We start from the raw sequence: 19778 nt of genomic DNA on the forward strand, positions 1-19778 counted from the left end.
ATAGAGTTATTCTCTCTCAAAATTTTGAGATAGTTTCTCTCTAAAAATTTTAAATTGTCTCTCTCTAAGATTTGATATAGTTTCTCTCTAAAATTTTAATATACTTACTCGCTAAAACTTGAAATTTTGAGATAGTTCTCTTTCTAAAAATTTTGAGATATTTTCTCTTTCTAAAACTTTTAGGTAGTTCCTCTCTCTAAAATTTGATATAATTTCACTCTCTAGGATTTACAATACTCTCTCTAAAACTTGAAATTTGATATACTTTCTCTCTCAAAAAATTTTATGCAATTTCTTTCTCTAAAATTTGAAAGGTTTTCTCTCTCTAAAATTTTAAGATACCTTTTCTCTATAAAACTTGAAATTTGAGAAGTTTCTCTCTCTAAATTTTTTTAGATAATTTCTCTCTCTAAATTTTTTTGGGTTGTTTATATCTCTAAAATTTGATATACTCTCTCTCTAAAGTTTTAAGATTCTTTGTCTCGTTAAAGCTTAAAATTTGAAAATAGTTTCTCTCTCTAAAAATTTGAAATAGTTTCTTTCTCTAAAATTTGATATAGTTTATTTTTTAAAAATTTTAATATACTTTCTCTCTCTAAAACTTAAAATCTGAGGTAGTTTCTCTCTCTAATTTGTAGATATTTTTTTTTATAAAATTAACTATATTTAATAAAATGGGCAGCTCCGGTATATAAAAATAGTATCATCAAATGTGTCATATTGGATTCCCTCTCCTTCATGCTTACACAAAGTCATGTTTTGAATAATCAATTTTTTTTTCTTGATTTTGTGTATCCATGTTTTGGCCATCTTTCTTGGTTACAGAAAACATGATTATGTATCCAAAAATATTTCCAAATATATTTTTAAGCACGATACGGTACTTTGGATATACAAAACATGGTTTTGGATACCCTAGGATCCGACCCCTAACCAATTAAGCATGGGCTCATAGTTTTTTATAATTCAACTTTTTCATAATTGAATTATTTTTTTGGCCGAAATAAAGGGCACGATTATACATAATTGAAATATTAAACTATATATATATATATATATTTTTTGGTAGATTAGCGGTTTTCATAGAAAAAAAACCTATGTCGGTAACTGAAGCTCCAATGACGTTACCACGAGGACTTCAATCCCGTTCCCACTAAATTATAACAATTCGATAAACTCTAAAACGTCACCATCCTAGCTTTATCAACTTTACGATATCTCAAAAAAAAAGATCTCTCTCTATAATTTCCGGACTTTTTTGATGGGGGTAGAGAGGTGATAGAGAAGTTGTACGGATGAAAAGGTCAGCAACTTGATAAATATAGATTGAATTAGAAGATTGAATTGGAAGGAATTAGATAGAATTGGGGGCAAACATCTATGTTTTTCCTACAAAAAAACTTATATACTTCTCTTAATCCCACCGTCCATTCTGAATAGAGGGTTAAGATTGTCCCAATCACAATGTCACAGCTTTACACTATTTTATATTTAATCTTTTTCATATGAATTATTTTCACACTAAATTTGGAGTGTCTGATCCTTTATTAAACATGTACTTATAAAAAAATATTTAAAAAATATTCCCAATAAAATACAATGACCAAAATACCCCTAAAATTTTCAAGGGGTATTTTGGTCATTATATTTTATTAAAAAATAATTTTTAATATTTTTTATAGGTGTTCGCTAATGAGTAGATAGCACCTACCAAATTTTATATTCAATAAATTTTTTATAAAAACAATTAAAAATAAAATAATATGAGATGTCGGATCTAAAGATCAAATGGTGAGCGGCTCACTTGATCAAAATTGAACGACTGGATGGTAGGAGAAACATAGATCTTCTCTATTGTACGGGAAGTATAGAAACCTTTCCCTTTTCTAGAACTACAAGATAATTGTTTTAAGCTTTAAAAAATGGATCAGTTACTTGAATAAGTGACACCCATACCCGTGTCGGATCGGGGGAATCAGTGGATCAGATCGAAAGAATAGGCGGAATCGGTAATTTTTATCCCAATTTTTTTAAAAAAAATAATTCAAGAAAACAATGTTCATCTGTTTTTTCTTTTTTTTTTCGCTTGACTCAGTGAAGAATCGGTCGGACTCGATGAAGAATCATCAGAATTGGCGGTTTCGTGAAAAAATCGGCGATTCTACTATTCTAAATCGACCGAATCCTGGTTTTTTACCGGATCTGAAATGGTCATGGCGATTCTTGATCTAGGTCGCCCAATTTCAGATTGGCTCACCAATTTTTTAATCACTGGTTTTTAGAAAGGGAAGATTTGGTGGCATTTTATCAAAACGCTAACAAGGGGTTAATAGTGGAATTGAACAAGTTGTAAGCATTTGTTACCTCCGCAGTGGAAGAATGAATTAAATGAAAATAAAATTTATGTATATTCTATTTTCCATTACTATGTGTTTTCCTTTGTATTACAATATTAAATTATGAAATCAATTTTAAAGCCTTTTATTTTTTTCTTATTGAATTTTTTATGCTTCTAGATGTCATGCATAAGTCATTTTGCTATTTTTAAAATAGATTTTAAAATATAAAGATTAAAGCATTTATTTATATTTTTTAACCAATTTTAAAAATTATAACAAATAATAAATTTTCCTTATTTTTTCGTTTTAATTGTAATTTCTCCTCCCTCTTATCGTAGTTAAAAATTTCTTATTCTCTAATACGTGCTTCATACATATTCATTAAGATCTCTTTGGTCATTGAATATTAGTGCAACAAACCAAATTAATTAATGTATAGATGGGTGGAGACCTAAAGAAAGTGCACCCAAATACAAATTAGCCGTACAATAATGTAATTTATGCAAAAGACTCGTTTATATTACTTGCAATTTTTCCATTTAGACTGCTGTTAATCTCGTATATATTGCTTGCAATTTTTCCATTGAGACTGCTATTGATCCTGTGATTGACCTAATTTATTCTTTTAAATTTGCTTTCATATTGCTTTTGGAAAATTGTTCCATGCAGTGGGGATCATCCATCAATGCAAATAGGAGGTTCAACTAAAAATAATTGAAACTAACGTTCCAATAGAATCAGGGAAAAATTTATATAAGGTTGCAACCTAAAATTGTAGTATCACAGATGCAGCTCAAAAATTTAAATGTTGTTTTAATGTTGAAAACCCTCTAATTGATTATCTACATCGAGATATATAAATATGAAAACATATATAAATAAAAATTTGAATCTCAAAATAGTGCATCTTGCAACATTTATCCAGACTGTCCATTTTTCAAGATTTTCATATATTTATAGATCTACTTGATTTTAACCATTTTTTAAATTTAAAATTTTCTAATTAGATATGAAAATAAAATTTAAGACAATCCTAAGAATTTTAAAAAACAATGATAAATTTTGGAGGTGCGTCTTAATTAGATTATTTAAGGTTGCAAATGTATAGAAACCACACCCTAGAATTATTATTTTAATTTTTAAATTTTATTTATTTTTTTAAATTTTCATGATCTCCATGTTAGAGATTACATATCTTTAAAAATTAGGTCCAATCTCAAAAATAGATTTGTAAGATGTGACTCATTTCTACGTGGACTCATAGAAACCGGGTCCCTTTGTTTTCTTTTCTTTTTTTCTGTTAAGTATATATACCTATGGCTCGTTAAAATTGATGCATGATTTTTCTACTCTTGGGGGTTGACAATGAGATGACGTAGAGAATCAAGTGAAACTTGCATTGAGAAAGCCTAGGTCAACCAAAACTGTGTACTTCACATTGAAATTTGGCTAATTTTAGGAATCAAGCTTGGGCTTAAGTCATTAGCATCTCAGGGATGATCCTACAACTAAGCCACCTAAAAAAAAATAAAAATAAAAATAAAAATAAAAATAAAAAGTAAAAAGTAAAAAGAAGAAGAATAAGATTAATTTTGAGTTACGAAATCGTAAGATACCATTCCATGACATATCCTTTTCTTTCTTTAGTCTCTCCCATGTACCCCATTCACTAGGAAACAGTTACCAGGCTTCACCCAGCGACCAGTCAGTTAAAGGGTTATTTGCCTTCGGAATGTCTTTCCCTCCCATCCAAGAAAATTAAAAATAAATAATAAAATTGAATAAATAATAAAAGATTATCAAATTGGCCATTAACATGGCTTTAAATTTGATATGTATTATTTGGCACATCCATATATTCAAAACAAAAAACGGAAAGTAGTTCTGCAGGTCCTTAACTCCCTTCGAAAAAAATAAAATAAAATAGAAAGAACCTCCTCGGTGGTTTGCACCATTATCAAATTCGCTTCGCTAAGCCTTCGGATTTTAAGGATAAACTGATACAAAGAGAAGCGTGGTGACGCTGTTTCAATCAGATTCAGGTTGCTTCGGGCTGCTTCGATCAGATTTGGGTCTGCTTTGGGCTGCTTCGATCAAAAAATAAATACTTATATAAAAAAGTATGTTTTATTTTTAAATTTTCTATTATTTTTATATATTTTATATATAAATATCTAATTTATTTATATTAAATTAAAAAAAATCGAAGTCTTCCTCCAAATCGGCCGAAGCACCAAATTGCTTCATATTTTGCACAAAACCGAAAAAAACTTTGAAACGAATTAGACAACAATGGTCTGGGCAGCAAAATATCGAAAATACCAAAAAAACTAGATATCGAAATAATAATGGTAAATTGCACATAAGTTTTAAATAATATTAAATAAAACATATATGTCTTTAAATTTTGCATCTAATTTAAGCTGAGAAAGGTTTCTATGCTTCTCGTACAATACAAAAGATATATACTTTCTCCTTCATCCAGCCGTCCAATTTAGATCAAGTGAGTCACTAACCATTTAATTTAGATCCGATGCCTCAGTATTTTATTTCTCTTCTTTTTTTTTTTACTAACTAGATAAATATGAAATTTGGGGCGCACCTAAATAAAATATTAAAAAATATTTTCTATAAAAATAAAATGACCAAAATACACTTGAAACTTTAAAGAGAATTTTAGTTATTCTATTTTATTTTACTTTTATTTTATAGGTGCTCGTTCAAGAGAGGATTGGAGACCCAAATTTTGGTATCAAAATTTTTTGTATAAAAAAATTTAAAAATAAAATAATATAAGGGAAGTATAGAAGTTTTATGCGCTAGGAGAAGCACAGAAAAACTTGCCCTATTTTCTCTTCTACGCAGTCCTATGTTTCTTTTACATCTTTTTTGCAGGAAAAGCAGGAATGACCATTATGCAATGAAAGAATTGCTTAGCAAGTTGGAGACTAATTTCCTGTTTGGGTTAGATTTTAATGTCAATGTTAACCAATAACAATTTGAGATTTTGTTCAGTCACCTGCCCTAGATAGCGCTAAGAACTACCACTACAGAAGAGACTAGATAGCAACCTACCATTACAGAAGGACTAGATAGCACTAAGACCTACCAAGAGAGAGGAGGGTAGTAACATGTTTTCTGTTTATTTTATTTTATTAGTGGTTATTTGTGTCATTATAATTTTATTAGATGTTATTTGTGTAAGAGAGAGACATATGATTGTAATTAGACCAAGTATAGAAACTTGACTTTCATATACCCATTGATATCTTTTGTGTTGTCATTTTGAGGTTTTGAATGTTAAAGTCTACTTATTTATCGATATGCAAGGTTTTAAACTTTTAAGTGTATTGATTTTTATTTTATTTTTACCTTCAAAAATCTCTGATCTCAATCTTCAAAATCATCACCCTCTTCAAAATCACCACCCTAGCAATCTCTTAGGGCCGTTTGGATCCATCAAAATATATTACCTGGAAAAATCTATTTCCATCAAAATATATTTCGAGAAAAGTAATTGCTATGAAATAGATTTCGACTGTTTGGTTAGTACATGGATGCATATCATTTTCATGTTTACTTTTTTTGTTAAAATTTTTATTGTATTATTCAAATGGGAATGGTTGTATACTTCCCCTACAGCATAGAGGATCTATGCTTCCCCTACCATCCAATTTTGATCATGTGAGCCACCCACCATTTGATCCTAGATCCGATGCCTAAGAGTATTTTATTTTTAAAGTTTTTAATACATATTGAATGAATATGAATTTGGTACATGCCATATTCTCATTAGGGCACACCTATAAAAAAATATTAAAAATAATTTTTTAATAAATATAATGATAAAAAACTCCTTGAATCTTTCAAAGGCATTTTGATCATTTTATTTTATTGAGAATATTTGTTTTATATTTTTTACAAGTGTGAGTTTAATAGAGAATTGAACGCCAAGAATTTAGTGTCAAAATAATTTATGTAAAAAAAAATTAAAAATAAAATAGCGTAGAGAAGTGACATTGTGATTGGGACAATCTTAGCCCTCCATTCAGATGGACAGTTGGATAAGGAGAAGTGTATAAGTTTTATGTTGTAGGAAAGCATAGAAAGCTTACTCATTATTCATTATAATGTGTTTTTTTTGTTATCGAGATAATTTCTCTCCCTAAATATTTGAGATAATTTATCTCTAAAAAATTTTAAGTAGTTTCTCCCTCTAAAATTTCAAGATAGTTTCTCTTTTTAAAATTTAAAATTTGAGTAGTTTCTCTCTCAAATATATTTAAGATAGTTTTTCTCACTAAAAATGTTTAAATACTTTCTCTCTCTGTAAATTAAATTTGAAATATTTTCTCTCTCTAAAAATTTTAAGTACTTTATCTCTCTAAAATTTAATATAATTTATCTTGCTAACATTTGAAAATACTTTTCTTTCTAAAACTTAAAATATGAGATAGTTTTTCTCTCTAAAATTTTTGAGATAGTTTCTCTCGAAACTCTCTCTATCAAACTAAAAATTTGATATAGTTTCTCTCTCTAAAAATTAGAGTGATAGTTTCTCCCTCTAAAAATTTTCAAATACTTTCTCTCTAAAACTTAAAATTTGATATAGTTTCTCTTTAAAATTTTGATATAGTTTATCTCACTAAAAATTTTAAAATATTTTATCTCTCTAGAACTTAAAATTTGAGATAGTTTCTTTTGATATAGTTTCTCTATCTCTAAAAATTTCAAGTACTCGCTCTCTCTAAAACTTAAAATTTGAGATAGTTTCTCTCTCTAAAATTTGATGAATTTGAGATAGTTTCTCTATCTAAAATTTGAGATAGTTTCTCTATCTAAAATTTGATATACTTTCTCTCTCTAAAATTTTAAGATACTTTCTCTCTTTTAACTTTAAATTTGAAAAACTTTATTTTTTAAAATTTTTTGAGATAGTTTCTCTGTCTAAAACTTTTCAATACTTTCTCTCTCTAAATCTTAAAATTTGAAATAGTTTCTCTCTCTAAGAAATTTTAGGTACTTTCTCTTTATAAAAACTTAAAATTTGAGATAATTTCTCTCTCTAAAAAATTTGAGTTAGTTTCTCTCTCTAAAAATTTACAAGTATTTTCTCTCTCTAAAGTTTAAAATTTTTGAGATATTTTTTATAGTGGAAGATGAACTCAGTGGGAGTGTGGTCTCATCTATGCCCTCCTAAGCAACCGATGTTTGCTGATACTGGATTATACTTAACATGTTAGATAGGTCTGGCTAGGGAAAACCTATGTTACCTAGGCATAGAGAACCAAACCGATGAGAGTTATATAACTTATCCCTTGATGAGGTCGGAGTATGCCTGGAAGAGTAGGCCGATGGACTGTGCGAATCTTGTGTATAATGGAGGCCTTCAAAAATGGGGTCATAGCCTCATTATTTGTATTATCACACAACATGCATCGATAGTCGTTTTCGGGAAAGCGTACCACATTTCAGGATGAAGCACGTGTGTGTGTGAGAGATACCTCCTGTGCACCATCGAACTATAGATTGCATCAAGTCAGGATGACTTACGTTTCATCTTCAGGGGGGATCTGAAATATATATACTGGGACTACGACTTCTTGCTCATTGGCTAGACTTTGGTGACTCACTAATGATTCCCTCCATGGACTATGGTTATGGGTAACGCTGGGTCAGTTTGAGAAAACATATATGGTTCATAGTTCGCAGTTAGACATTGGGTGCCCCAATGGATATTTATTCCTAGACCATATAGATCATTTTTCCACTATTTTTTTTTTTTTTTAAAAGATATATGACTTTTAGTATTGTTGTTTGATTTTTTCTAAATCTCTGGATATTTTATTTATTAAATTTGGATTTATAAAAACAGATATATTGATTTTATAACGATTTAAATATGCAAATAATGAATTGTGTATTTATAAAAATAATATAATCACATGGAGGCCCAATAGGTATTTTGGGCCCACTATTACAAATTGGGTGGAGCCCATTATGTGCCACAATGGGCCCCACCTAGGGAGACTATCCATTTTGTGAGATCAAGCTCTAAAGCTTGAGAGATAAGTTTTTGTTGTTTTAAAAAACCTTAAGCCTTGAGGAAATTTTGAATGATACTTTGGTATATGAGAAGCTTTATGTATAAAATTAGAAAGGATAATATTATGATATATTAATTTCTTATTTAAATTAATTGATGGAAAAATGCTTTATAGGATGTTGATGGTCCATCTATAGAATTGAGACCTCATATCTCTCACCCTACAAGTCATCCAAAATCAATGGTACATATTCAATCTCATATGTGTGGCAAGTCGAGAAAAATCCTAAAAAACCTTAATCTTGTTCAAACACTAGGGGTTGATCCCTACCCAAATCTATACACGTCATAACTTTCCATCTCTCTTTTCTAAAACTCCCATAGGGGGCACGCCCCACTAGAAGCAATCTCTCTCTCTCTCTCTCATATGGGCCCAAAGGGGGGACGCCCGACTCTCTCATCCTTGATGGTTGCTCTCTTGTCTCTCATCTTCTCTCATGCCTTCTTGGGGTTAAGTCTATAGGGTTGTGGTAGAAAGCGAAGCATATCTTTCAAACTAGGTTATCAAGGGGCTTCACTTAAGGGTTTGAGAATTATGATTAAGGGGTTCATGTTCTATCGGTATGACTTGTCCAAATTTGCTTTTCTAGTTGAGATTAAAGGCTAATCATTAGATCCCCCGCCATTGGAAGGTGGTGACTCGGTGTAAGGTGTAAGAAGCCCAGTTGAGGCAATCTCTGACACCCTCTTTTATTTATTACTTATGTGTTTATTTGTTTTCTTCATTCTCAAACATAGGTTGTGTTTTTTCTTTGTTAATGAAAAGAGTGATTTTGAATGACTTTAAGTTCTTGAGATCCTATTGTATTCTTATCTTTTCTTTTATTTGAAGTTATTATGTTGTCAAAGGATTACTTGTGAGTGATCTAGACAGTGAATAAAAGAAAAAAATAATTATATACTCCGGCTAGATCACACGAGTCCTTCATTAGTACTAGAGTTATTAATACTTGTTGTCATTAGTAGTATTTTCTCTTTATTGAGTCTAGATCTAACTTGGGAATAAAATATGACTGTCAGCACCTTTCTCTCTGAGATCCTAAAAGCCGAAAGTTTTGATGGGACCAACTATGTTTCTTAGAAGAGAAAGATGTGCTCTATGTTGAAGGCTTGCAAGAGATACTCAATGAGCAACATCCTCTTAGTCCAAATGATGACTCATCTCAAGAAATTGAAGATGTGTTTGTCACTTGGAAGCACAAAAACATTAAGTGTAGGAACATCATTTTATGTGCAATGATCGACCCATACGCTTTCAAATATGAGTCCATTGCCAATGCTAAAGAGATCTATGAGAGACTTGAGAGGGAGTTTTCAGATCTCTCTTTTATGAGACAAGCCATGACTATAAAAAAGTACAATGAGTTAAAGATGCCTGAAGGAACAAAGATGTCGGACTTTGTGCACATTTTTCTTGCACTAGACCGAGATGTGGAAGCTACGGGCATGAAATCCATTAAACCCATGTAAGTGGTTCATCTCATCAACACTGGTTTATCTCATGAACGCACTTCCCAACTCATGGGAAACTTTCGTGACTTCCCTCTCCGCTCAAGAGAGGGCCCCAAACTTGGAAGAGCTCATCACGACACTCAAAGGCGAGGAGGAGAGGATGAACTCAAAGCATGAACTCCGCCATCTCAAAGGGAGGTCGTGCACATGGTAAAATCACAACCCCTCTTTAAACCTATGTATGGAGAGGGTAAATCTAAATTTAGAAAGAAAGGGAATGGTAAGAAGAGAGACTTTGGAAATAATGAGAGGAGAGGGACTAGGACTTGTTTTAATTACAAGAAGGTGGGTCACATAGCAAGGTTTTGTCGGTTCAATAAAGTTGTTGGAACCAACAAAGAACTTGCTTGTGTGGTCTTTGAGACATTGCTAGCTGACCCTCAAGGGAACTTCTTGGTATCTTAACTCGAGAGCTACGGTTCATGTCACAAACACCGATGATGACTTCCACTCTTTTACTCCCATGGAGCCGGCAGAGCAATATATTTATATGGGAGGGAACCAAATAACTGATGTGCTAAGAGTCAGAGATTTTGAGCTGAAATTGAAGAGTAAGAGCTTCTTGATCTTAAAGTAAACACTTTATGCTCCTTATATGAGGAAGTGCTTATTTTCGGTTCCTAAGATGGCTGGAGCGGGTTTTGTTACTACCTTTGTTGGAGAAAAGATGGTAGTCAAGAGTGGAGGTAATTTTGTTATGACCAGACATCTTGTGGACGGTCTTTATGATATTGAAATGAAAGAGAACATTGCTTATAACTCATCCTCGAATAGTTTGGATTCCACCCTATGGGGCATGCGGTTAGGACACATTAACTTCAATAGAATTGAAAGATTGAAAAATGATGGGATTCTTCAAAATTATAAAGGAGATTTATCAAAAGTATGTGAGTCTTGTGTACAAGAAAAACTAATAAGGAAAAATACCATTGGGGCAAAGAGCTACTAATTTATTAAAAATCATTCATAGTAACTGTTTACGATGAAAATAGGACAGATCTTTTGATGAAGATCTCTCGGATTTTGACACCTTAAACTAATAAAAATAACGTAAAACGTGGAATAAATCGAATTCAGATCTGATGCCAGATCTGCTAAAAAACGAGTAGATCCACTCTCAGATCTGTGGTAGAGCCTGCATGATCCAAGACATTAAAACACGAGTTCAAAGAAAGCTGTCCAAAATTAATCAAAATAAAATCAAAACAATAAGAAGAAGAAGAAAGAAAGGGTAAGAAAACAATACCAAACCGGGGCGGATGGCCTGGGACTCTCAAGCCTTCGAGGGCTCGCCCGTATCAGAACCAGCGTCCTCTTTGCCTCTTTGATTCAGATGTTGATTAGACAATCTCTGGTTGAAAAGAGTTGTTATACCCTAGAGATGGTTTAAAACTAGGATTCCCTAGGTTAAGGTTAAGGTTTCTCAGGTTTAGGGTTAGGGTTTTCATATTAGAGATTTAGGCTTAACCTTCTTTGAGCAAAAACTGGTCCCCTTGAATGGCCACGAAAAAGGGTTTATAAAGGCCAAGGATCTATTGGGAAAGGAATCCTTCCATAACCAACAAATCCCCCAACCAAAGATACCATTTTTGGAGATCCGGATTTGGGTGACCCGCCTAGTGTCACCTAAACAAATATCGTAAAACTTCACAAAAAGGGCAAGAAATCAACACACAAAAGAAACTTCTAATTTGGGCCTAAACAGGGCTGGGCGACACCAATGGTGTCGCCTGAGCGACACGAGTAGTGTCGCCCAATCTAAGCTGGGTGACTCTCCTAGTGTCGCCCAAACCAAAGTTGGTCCAAATTGAAAATTTCTATGTCAGATGTGTTTCGCAGCCTCTTATGAAGCTCTCAGAGAAAATTTGGACCAAAAAGGATTTTTCTACTATTTTTAATGATTTGTTTGGTAAAACAGGACGTTTGTAGGATTCTAGGTCAAAACATGGTATCTGTAGGGTTCTGGGCAGGCGGAATGGTTCTGGGTCACAGGATAGGCTGTGTGGACTATGGATTTGGATTTACTAGGGCAATGTGGTCCTAAGTATTCAGAAAACTACAGAATTTTTCATATTTAAAATGGGGTGTCTATAGTTTTCCCTCTTTGGCACTCCTTGTCCTTCGAGGGACAGGTGAGTGGTAAAGAAGTAGACACTTTGGCGTTCCCTATCCTTCAAGGGGCAAGTAAACGTAAAAAATAATGCAGACATTTTAAATTTCATCCTGATGTTGCGTGGTCAAAGGGCACACCAACTAATCCCTCCAAGTCAAGCTCATCGAGCTCACCCACCTAGGGCATTTTCCTTGTAGGGTTTTCGACGTGAGATGTCGGTGAGTTACACAAGCTTGAAACTCGAGTTGGATTTTCTGGCCATGCCACTTAACTTCAGGGATTTCACAGTTTGAAAATTTTTAACCCTGGCATCTTCTTTGATTTCCTTAGGGTTTCCTAAGGCTTTCTATAGGAAGAGACTTATCTGGCTGATTCTGAAAAGAGAGTTGAGGCAGCAACACAGTAATCGCAGCAACGTTGTTATCATCAAATACAGGTGTCCAAGATCCTTTGTTTTAAAAGACTTTTTAGAACTTTTTAAGATAGATTGATGTTTGAAATAGAACCCAGCGCTTGGACATGTCACGATTTTAACAAAGAAATTAAAGTTTTTGAAAACACAAGACATATAGTGAAAATTTTAAAAAGAGAAATATATTTTGAAAAACAAATTTTGATTAGCAGTTTTAACTCCTACAACCATAGAGCCCTCTAAGCAGTTTAACATCATGCAGATATGGACGATGTAGTCGGCAGTTATACTCATATGATCGTCGAGTTGTTAATATTTATTATTATTATTATTATTAAAAATTTGCTTCCCCTATTGGGGGTGGTTTTCTTTTAATATAGGGCTTACATTTTAACCACTTGTGACCCCTTTCGTGGACCCTATGTGAGTGTATCAGGTTCTTGCGTGAATCTTCGAGACGAGAAATCATCAAGTATTTCTTTATCTTCTAACCTCAGCTCTTGTGTTGCAATTCAAATGAGAGTTATCTAGAGTTTCGAGCTAAACAAAGTCTTAAAAATAAAGGGTACTGCCCCTGGGTGTTCAAAATCTCTTTGGATTTTGGATTTCGTTCCTCCACCACTCACCTTTTGAAGTTGTAGATGATCTAGGTCTTTAACAATGTTCTGTCAGGTTAATACTTATTGATTTTCTTTTAACACGACTTGACTCAAGAGGAAGAAGAGAAGATATTTAGAGAGAAAAGACTTTGGAGAGTAGAATGAAGGAGAGAACTTTTTCTTTTTCATTGCCCTGGGGTCCCTTTTGGGAGTTCAGCCCAGTTGCGTTTTTTCCAACACTTAAGGTTCTTTTAGGATTTTCAGCCCAGCGGAATTTTTTTTTTTTTTCATCGCTCTGAGTTCTCTTTCGAGTGTTCAACCTAGTGGCCTTTTATTCCAACGCTTGGGGTTCTTTTCAGATTTTCAGCCTAGCAGATTGTTTTTTTTTTTTAAAAGAAGAATATAAAGGAAGAGGGAGGGGGGGAGGGGAGGAAGAAGAGTCAAAAGGTGCATTCTTTTCTTTTTTAGCAATTCGCCTTAAGATCATAGAAGAATTTGATCATCTTTCCTTCCTCCAAGTTGTAGGGAGGTTCTAATATCGGTCTTCCTCTGATTTCCCTTGACCAAGTTAGCATCCAAAATCTCTTTAACAATGGTTCCTGAATCTCTGTTGAACTTTTCTTTTAAATTGCTCCACTTAGACCTTGATTTTGGGACTAATAATCACTCTCAGTTTCCTAATCCCTCAGTCTTCTGTATGGACGGATAAGTTCAATAGGGTTTTCCCATTAATGGAGTACTTGAAGTGTGAGGTATGAATGCCTCATTTGGTTATTTGCAAAAGGACGAGTGATCGCCCAACTCCTTTTCGGTAATATTTTTCATCACAAATATCGAATTGTTTTTCTGAGGTTAACTTCGTGGTAGGCTCCTTCTCAATACTTGAGCTTAGGTGAGACCCTCACACAAGAGGAGTGGTTGAGTTGGTATTAGATGGCCTTACTACATGTTGGGAGTCAACAAAGAAGGGTTCAATCTCATTAATTGTCCCTATTGTATTAAATGGCCTTATGACGTGTTGGGAATCAACAAACAATGGTTCAATCTCGTTAGTTGCCCCTATTGTATCCTCTTCATGAGAGGAGTTTGCCCCTATTGAATATTTTGATGAAGTTGCCCCTACAAGGCTTTCTATTCCGTTGAGAACTTGTTCTTCACAAGATGAATTCTCTTGATATGGTGGTGCTCCGGTTATCGAAGTTGTGCTCATGTTGTTAATGACTTTGAGAGGGCCTGCCTCTTGAGGAGGTAACATGGTCGGATTTTCAATATCCAATTCTTGATCCCAGATTGATGGGTCATTCAAGAAATCATGTGAAGGTGGCCCAGGTGGGCCCTTTAGAATTTCCAAAAGTTCGAGCTCTATCAACTCTAGTGAATATGCCAAATCTTTGGGAATAGACAAATTTTGGCTCTTTGCTTCTCCATCATCTATAATTGGGTTCACCTCGAGGGTGACTTGATTAAATCTTCTAAGCTTCGCTCCTCATCCCATATAAGTGGGTTGGCCAAGAAGTCTGGTGAAGGTGGCCCAGGTGGGCCCCTTAGAATTTCCAAAGGTTCGATTTTTTTTTATATTTGAGGTGTTGGTCAAGTGTAATGGAAGACTTTGGGGTGTTGATCCCTTGTTTGGAAGATGATCCCTTTTCATTGAGTTGGATCACATCAATTTCTAGCACGTCGTCCTCATCATATTGATCCCACTTAGGTGGGTTGTCAAGGTTTTGGGGTGAAAGGTTTCCTTTGAGCACTTACTCATTTGCCCCCTCACGAGTTATTGTCCAAGAATTAAGATTTTTCTTGTCGTCATGGGCTTGGGGATCCATAGCTTCAAAACATTGGTTGAGCTTATACTCGAGTTCATATTGCTCTTGCGAGTTTGATTCGTTGTCGTACACGTATGAACCATTTATTGTGTTAACTTGGAAGTACGAGTTGAAGGGTTCATATGCCCTAGTGTGGCTCTTGATGATGGGGATTTCTTGTGCCATGTTTGGGAGTGTATCTTGAATTGGAATTTCATATGTGATTCTCTTTTCTTTTCCCCTTTCTTCTATTATGGGCTTGGAGCTAAGATCATCCTCACTGCTTTGATTTTGAGTATCCTTACTCATTAACTCTTGGGTGAAGTTATGCTCGTTTTTTTCTTCATCTACTGGAATTTCTAGTGGATTTCTTCTCGTGCTCTTAGGCCTTTGTGGATGTTCTTCAAGTTTGGGCACAGCTTGTGATTCTCCTGAGTTAATCAGGTTGACATCAGTATTCTTTGTCGAGACATCTAAAGTTTTTGATTCTTCTTTGCCATCAACATCTTCGTTTTTGACACTTATCATGCCGATATTGATGAGATCTTGAACTCTATGTCTGAAAGCTCAACATTCCTCAGTGTTATGACCATAGTTTTGATGCCAATCACACCATAGAGATGTATCACCTCCATGGAAAGGAGGAATCTTGGCTTTTGTCGGTAATTTTATGAGCCTTGCCTTAAGCAACTTCTTCATGACATCGGTCATAGGCTCACCACTAAGAGTGAATTCCCTTGGTGTGGAAGTCTGCATTCTCCATGTGGTAGAATAAAGTTTAGTCTTTTCTTGTGAATGGTTTGCAGAAGGGTTGCTTTTCTTGATCATGTTCACCTCTCCTTCTTGAGAGGACTCTTCACCAATCGAATTATCAAAGACTATGGTCTCATCTTCATTGGCTCGCTCATATCACGATACTCATTCAAGCATAATATCAAATGAGTAAGGGACTTCCCTCATACTCAAGAACGTGACATATTCTGGAGTTATGTTCTCTAATACCATGCTTACTTTCGCGGCTTTAGGGAGTGGAGTTTCAATGACTCACATAGCAGTCTCTCTGAATCTGGTTATAAACAGGAAAGGAGACTAGCCCGACCTCTGTTTGGTGGAAGTTAATTCACCAAGGGTGAAGGATCTTGGCCTTCCTCCACTATAGTGAGAGGAAAATTGTCTGACTATTTCGTTAGGAGTTGCTTGAGGGTCATCCTTCACGAATCTTCAATGCCACATCAAGGGTTCTTCTGATAAGCTATGCCAGAACATGACCTTAAGTTGGTTGGGTCGGTCTCGCAGTGTGTGGACCATCAATAAGTAGCCATTAATGTATGCATCAGAATCCTCTTTCCTTAAAAATATGTTTCTGAACTGTGGCATCATAAACCCATTGGTAGATCTTCTAGGTGTTTTAGAATTTCTTGTACATAAGCTTTAGGAATTGAGAAATCCCATATTCACATTTCTCTAAAGAGTCTGTGAGCTAGCTTAGTTGTATGGTTTGTTGAACTTGACTTTGTGATATGTGACTCGTATAAACTGTCTGTTGGGCCCATGTAGCGGGTTGCCCCAAGGACCGAGCATGAGGAATGTGTTGAACTTGATGTGTCAGTTGTTGGCTTGTAGACTTACCTGAGCTTAATTGGCCCAGAGAATACCCATCACTCGGAGGTTGCACAACTTGGTCATACAAGGAGGCCTGCAGGATAGGATCACCACTTAACTCGGATGGATGACTTAAGCTGCTATGATGACTAAACCTCTGACATCGAGTGGCTAGGTCTACCTGTCCTTGACCTTGATTGGATGATCTATCCTTAAGGTAAGGGTGTTCTCTTGTCCCAACACTGGACTAAAAGAGTGAAGGAATGTCATAGCTACTATCAGATGGAGTCTGCCCTTGAGGTAGACTTGGGCTCGGGTGATGATTAGAATGAGACCTCTGACCTGTAGTGGGTTGAATTGGCAAGCTAACAGCCTTAGGATTATCCTGGTTTGAGCCAAAATGTTGGACTTGGGCTATAGCATGAGCTTTTGACTTGACTTTCTTAGATTGACTGCTTTGGATGGTGTATCCTCTATTGAGCAGGTCTTAAAAGTAAGCGTGCATTTTAGGATTGTCTTTATATCAAGTTAGGTCAAAATCCTGATCTTTACTGGTGATGGGTTGCCTGAGTAGACTTCTCCAAGTTGTATGTGAACCCACTCGCCTACTAACTGGTTGATTGCTAAGACTGGAATGTTGGGCTGCTAGTTGACCATCGGCGTTCATACGGTTGAGATCGGCTGACTTAGAGATTTGGGCAGGGGCCTTATTCTTGTTGTGCCGATTGGATTTGAGGTTAACCCCTATGTCTTGGAGGATTGCCCTCGGCCTCACCCCTTGACTATTCAAGGTGTTACAAACCTTATCAACCAATTGACTCGTGACTTGTAACAGGTGGCCTTGAAGGCGGCTTGGACAACTAGGTTTGGTTCCATGCTGGTTGAGAGTCGGCTCACTGACACGAGTGCTATGGATGATTTGTGAGGGAGCACTGTGACGGTGCCTCTCGGACCGACTAGGTTCTCTGAATCTATATTGAGATGAGGCCATAGGGTTAGACCTTACTCTGCTTTGATCCTGGATCATGACTCCTAGACTTAGGTTGAGATCTAGACTCGACGACTTAAAAAAGACCTAGTCTAACTCTAGGGGCAAAACCCTAACTAAGATCTAGGCTAGGACTGGACTGAATGAAACCTGCTAGACTTGATGGGTTTTGGTTTGAACCCTAAACTAGGGTAAACCTAGTTTAGCTCTAGAGGCAAATATATGCTTAGACCTATGCTAGAACCTAGACTAAGATCTAGACTAGATGGGTACGAGTCTCAGCTCGGACCAAGAGAGGGTCTAGGTTCGGACCTAGATGTGAGCCTTGTTCAAACCTGAACTGAGCTGGGTGTAAGCCTGGGCTTAGACCAAGAGGGTTTTGAAGATCATACAGGGTGTGGACTCAGATTGGATCAAGGTTGGTTTAGGCACGAGCCCTTGGATCCGACCAAAAGGGAGGCCTAGGTTCGAACCAAGGTGTGAACCTAGTTCGGGTCTGGGCTAGGCTGGGTATAAACCTAAACTTGGACCTAGAGAATTTTGATGATCAGACCAGATATGGACCCGGACCTGATCAAGGTTGGTTTAGGCACGAGCCCCTGACCCGGACCAAAAAGGGGCTTAGGTTGGGACCAAGATGTGAACCTGGTTCGAACCTGGGCTAGGCTGGGTACAAGCCTGGACTTAAACCCAGAGAGTTTGATAATCAGACCAAGTATGGACCCGGACTGGATCAAAGATGAATTAGGAACGAGCCTTCGGCTCGGACTGAGAAGGGGCCTAAGTTCGGACCAAGGCGAAACCTGGTTCAGACCTGAACTAAGATGGGTATAAGCTTGGACTTGAACCTAGAGGGTTCAGCTCAAACCAAAAGTAGGTCCGGACTGAGGTCTAAGATTAACCAACAGAAATAAGCAAGCATAACACGCAAAAACTTTTGACCTAGATTATAGGTAGGCTTAGCTTGAGAGGGGGTTCCTAACTATTGAAATGCGGTTAGGTTGATATAGGTCCCCACATAGGTTCTGACCTCCTGTTATAGGATTTTCACCAGGTCCTACTGTACGCGGAGTTGCTTTGAGGCAAAGGATTATGGAGGGGCGCTCACAGTTAAAGTTACGTGAATCCCAACCGCCTCGACTCTCAAAGCGATGTTCCCCTCACCCCGTTAACGCGGATTTTGGGGGTTTTCGAAATATTTGTTTGTTGGTTTCTCGGTCCAGTGTGTGTTGGAGTGTATAAAGAAGCACAAAATCAAAAATAATTGGCAAGCACACAATGCAAAGAGGAAGTAAAGCGAACGCTTGGCGTTAATCATGCCTAGCGATGCACGCTTCGAGGTGAAGCTCGCTCAAAGCACAATATAGATGGCAGGGTAAGCAACCCCTAAGAAGGTACAGTCAAAACAATGAGACCAAACACAGTCCGTACTAAGTCAAGCAGGGCCCAAGTCGAGGGTGACTCGAATGGGACACGGTTCAGGGAGGGTGTAAGCAACCCTCAATGTATTTTTTTTATTTTTTTATTTTTTATATTTTTAACTTTGATGAAATACAAGTAAACTAAGCATGGTGAAAGCAGGGAAAACATGATCTCAATCAAAATTAACAAACTAAAATAAAATCAAAAGCCAGGAACAGAATAGATCTATCTGAAACAAAATATTTTTTTTATTTTTTAAAAATTTCATTTTAAGCCAAAAATTGGTGAACAGGAAGCCAAAAAACATCTGAAAGAGGTCTGTGTGGTCCCATGAATTTTTTGGGACCACTGCAGCTGGGCGACATTGGTGACGTCGCCTAGGTGGCACTACTGGTGTCGCCCTTACAAGCTGGGCGACACTGCTGGTGTCGACCGAAAAATATATATATTTTTTATTTTTTAAAAAATTTGATGAAATAAGGTTACAATAAACTTGAGGGAAAATAATATTTTTGATGAAATAAATTAAAATAAAGTAAAACAGAAAAGTGCAGATATAAAAGACCCCTCTTAAGAAAATCATTTTTTTGTATTTTTAAAATTTTTATTTTGATCTGAAATTTTTGACCAGTCACAAGAGAGTCCTTGGAACAAGTATAAAAAGTATCAGAGAGATTTGAGACTTCTGGACTTGGGCAACAGGGGGGGTGTCGCTCTGGACCCGGGCGGCACTGGTGGTGTCACCCAAGACAGTCAAGGTTTCGTAGCACTGAAACCCTGAGTCCTGGTCACAGCCGATTTTTGGGACTTTTTTTGTGACTAAAAACAGTAAAAAATAGCATTTAAAACTCGTGTTTTGGCGCTTGGATCAAGCTCGAAA

The sequence above is a fragment of the Amborella trichopoda genome, chromosome 8, assembly GCF_054954075.1.
Source record: "Amborella trichopoda isolate Santa Cruz 75 chromosome 8, AtrichopodaSantaCruz75HAP2 v2.0, whole genome shotgun sequence".
Classification (NCBI taxonomy): domain Eukaryota; kingdom Viridiplantae; phylum Streptophyta; class Magnoliopsida; order Amborellales; family Amborellaceae; genus Amborella; species Amborella trichopoda.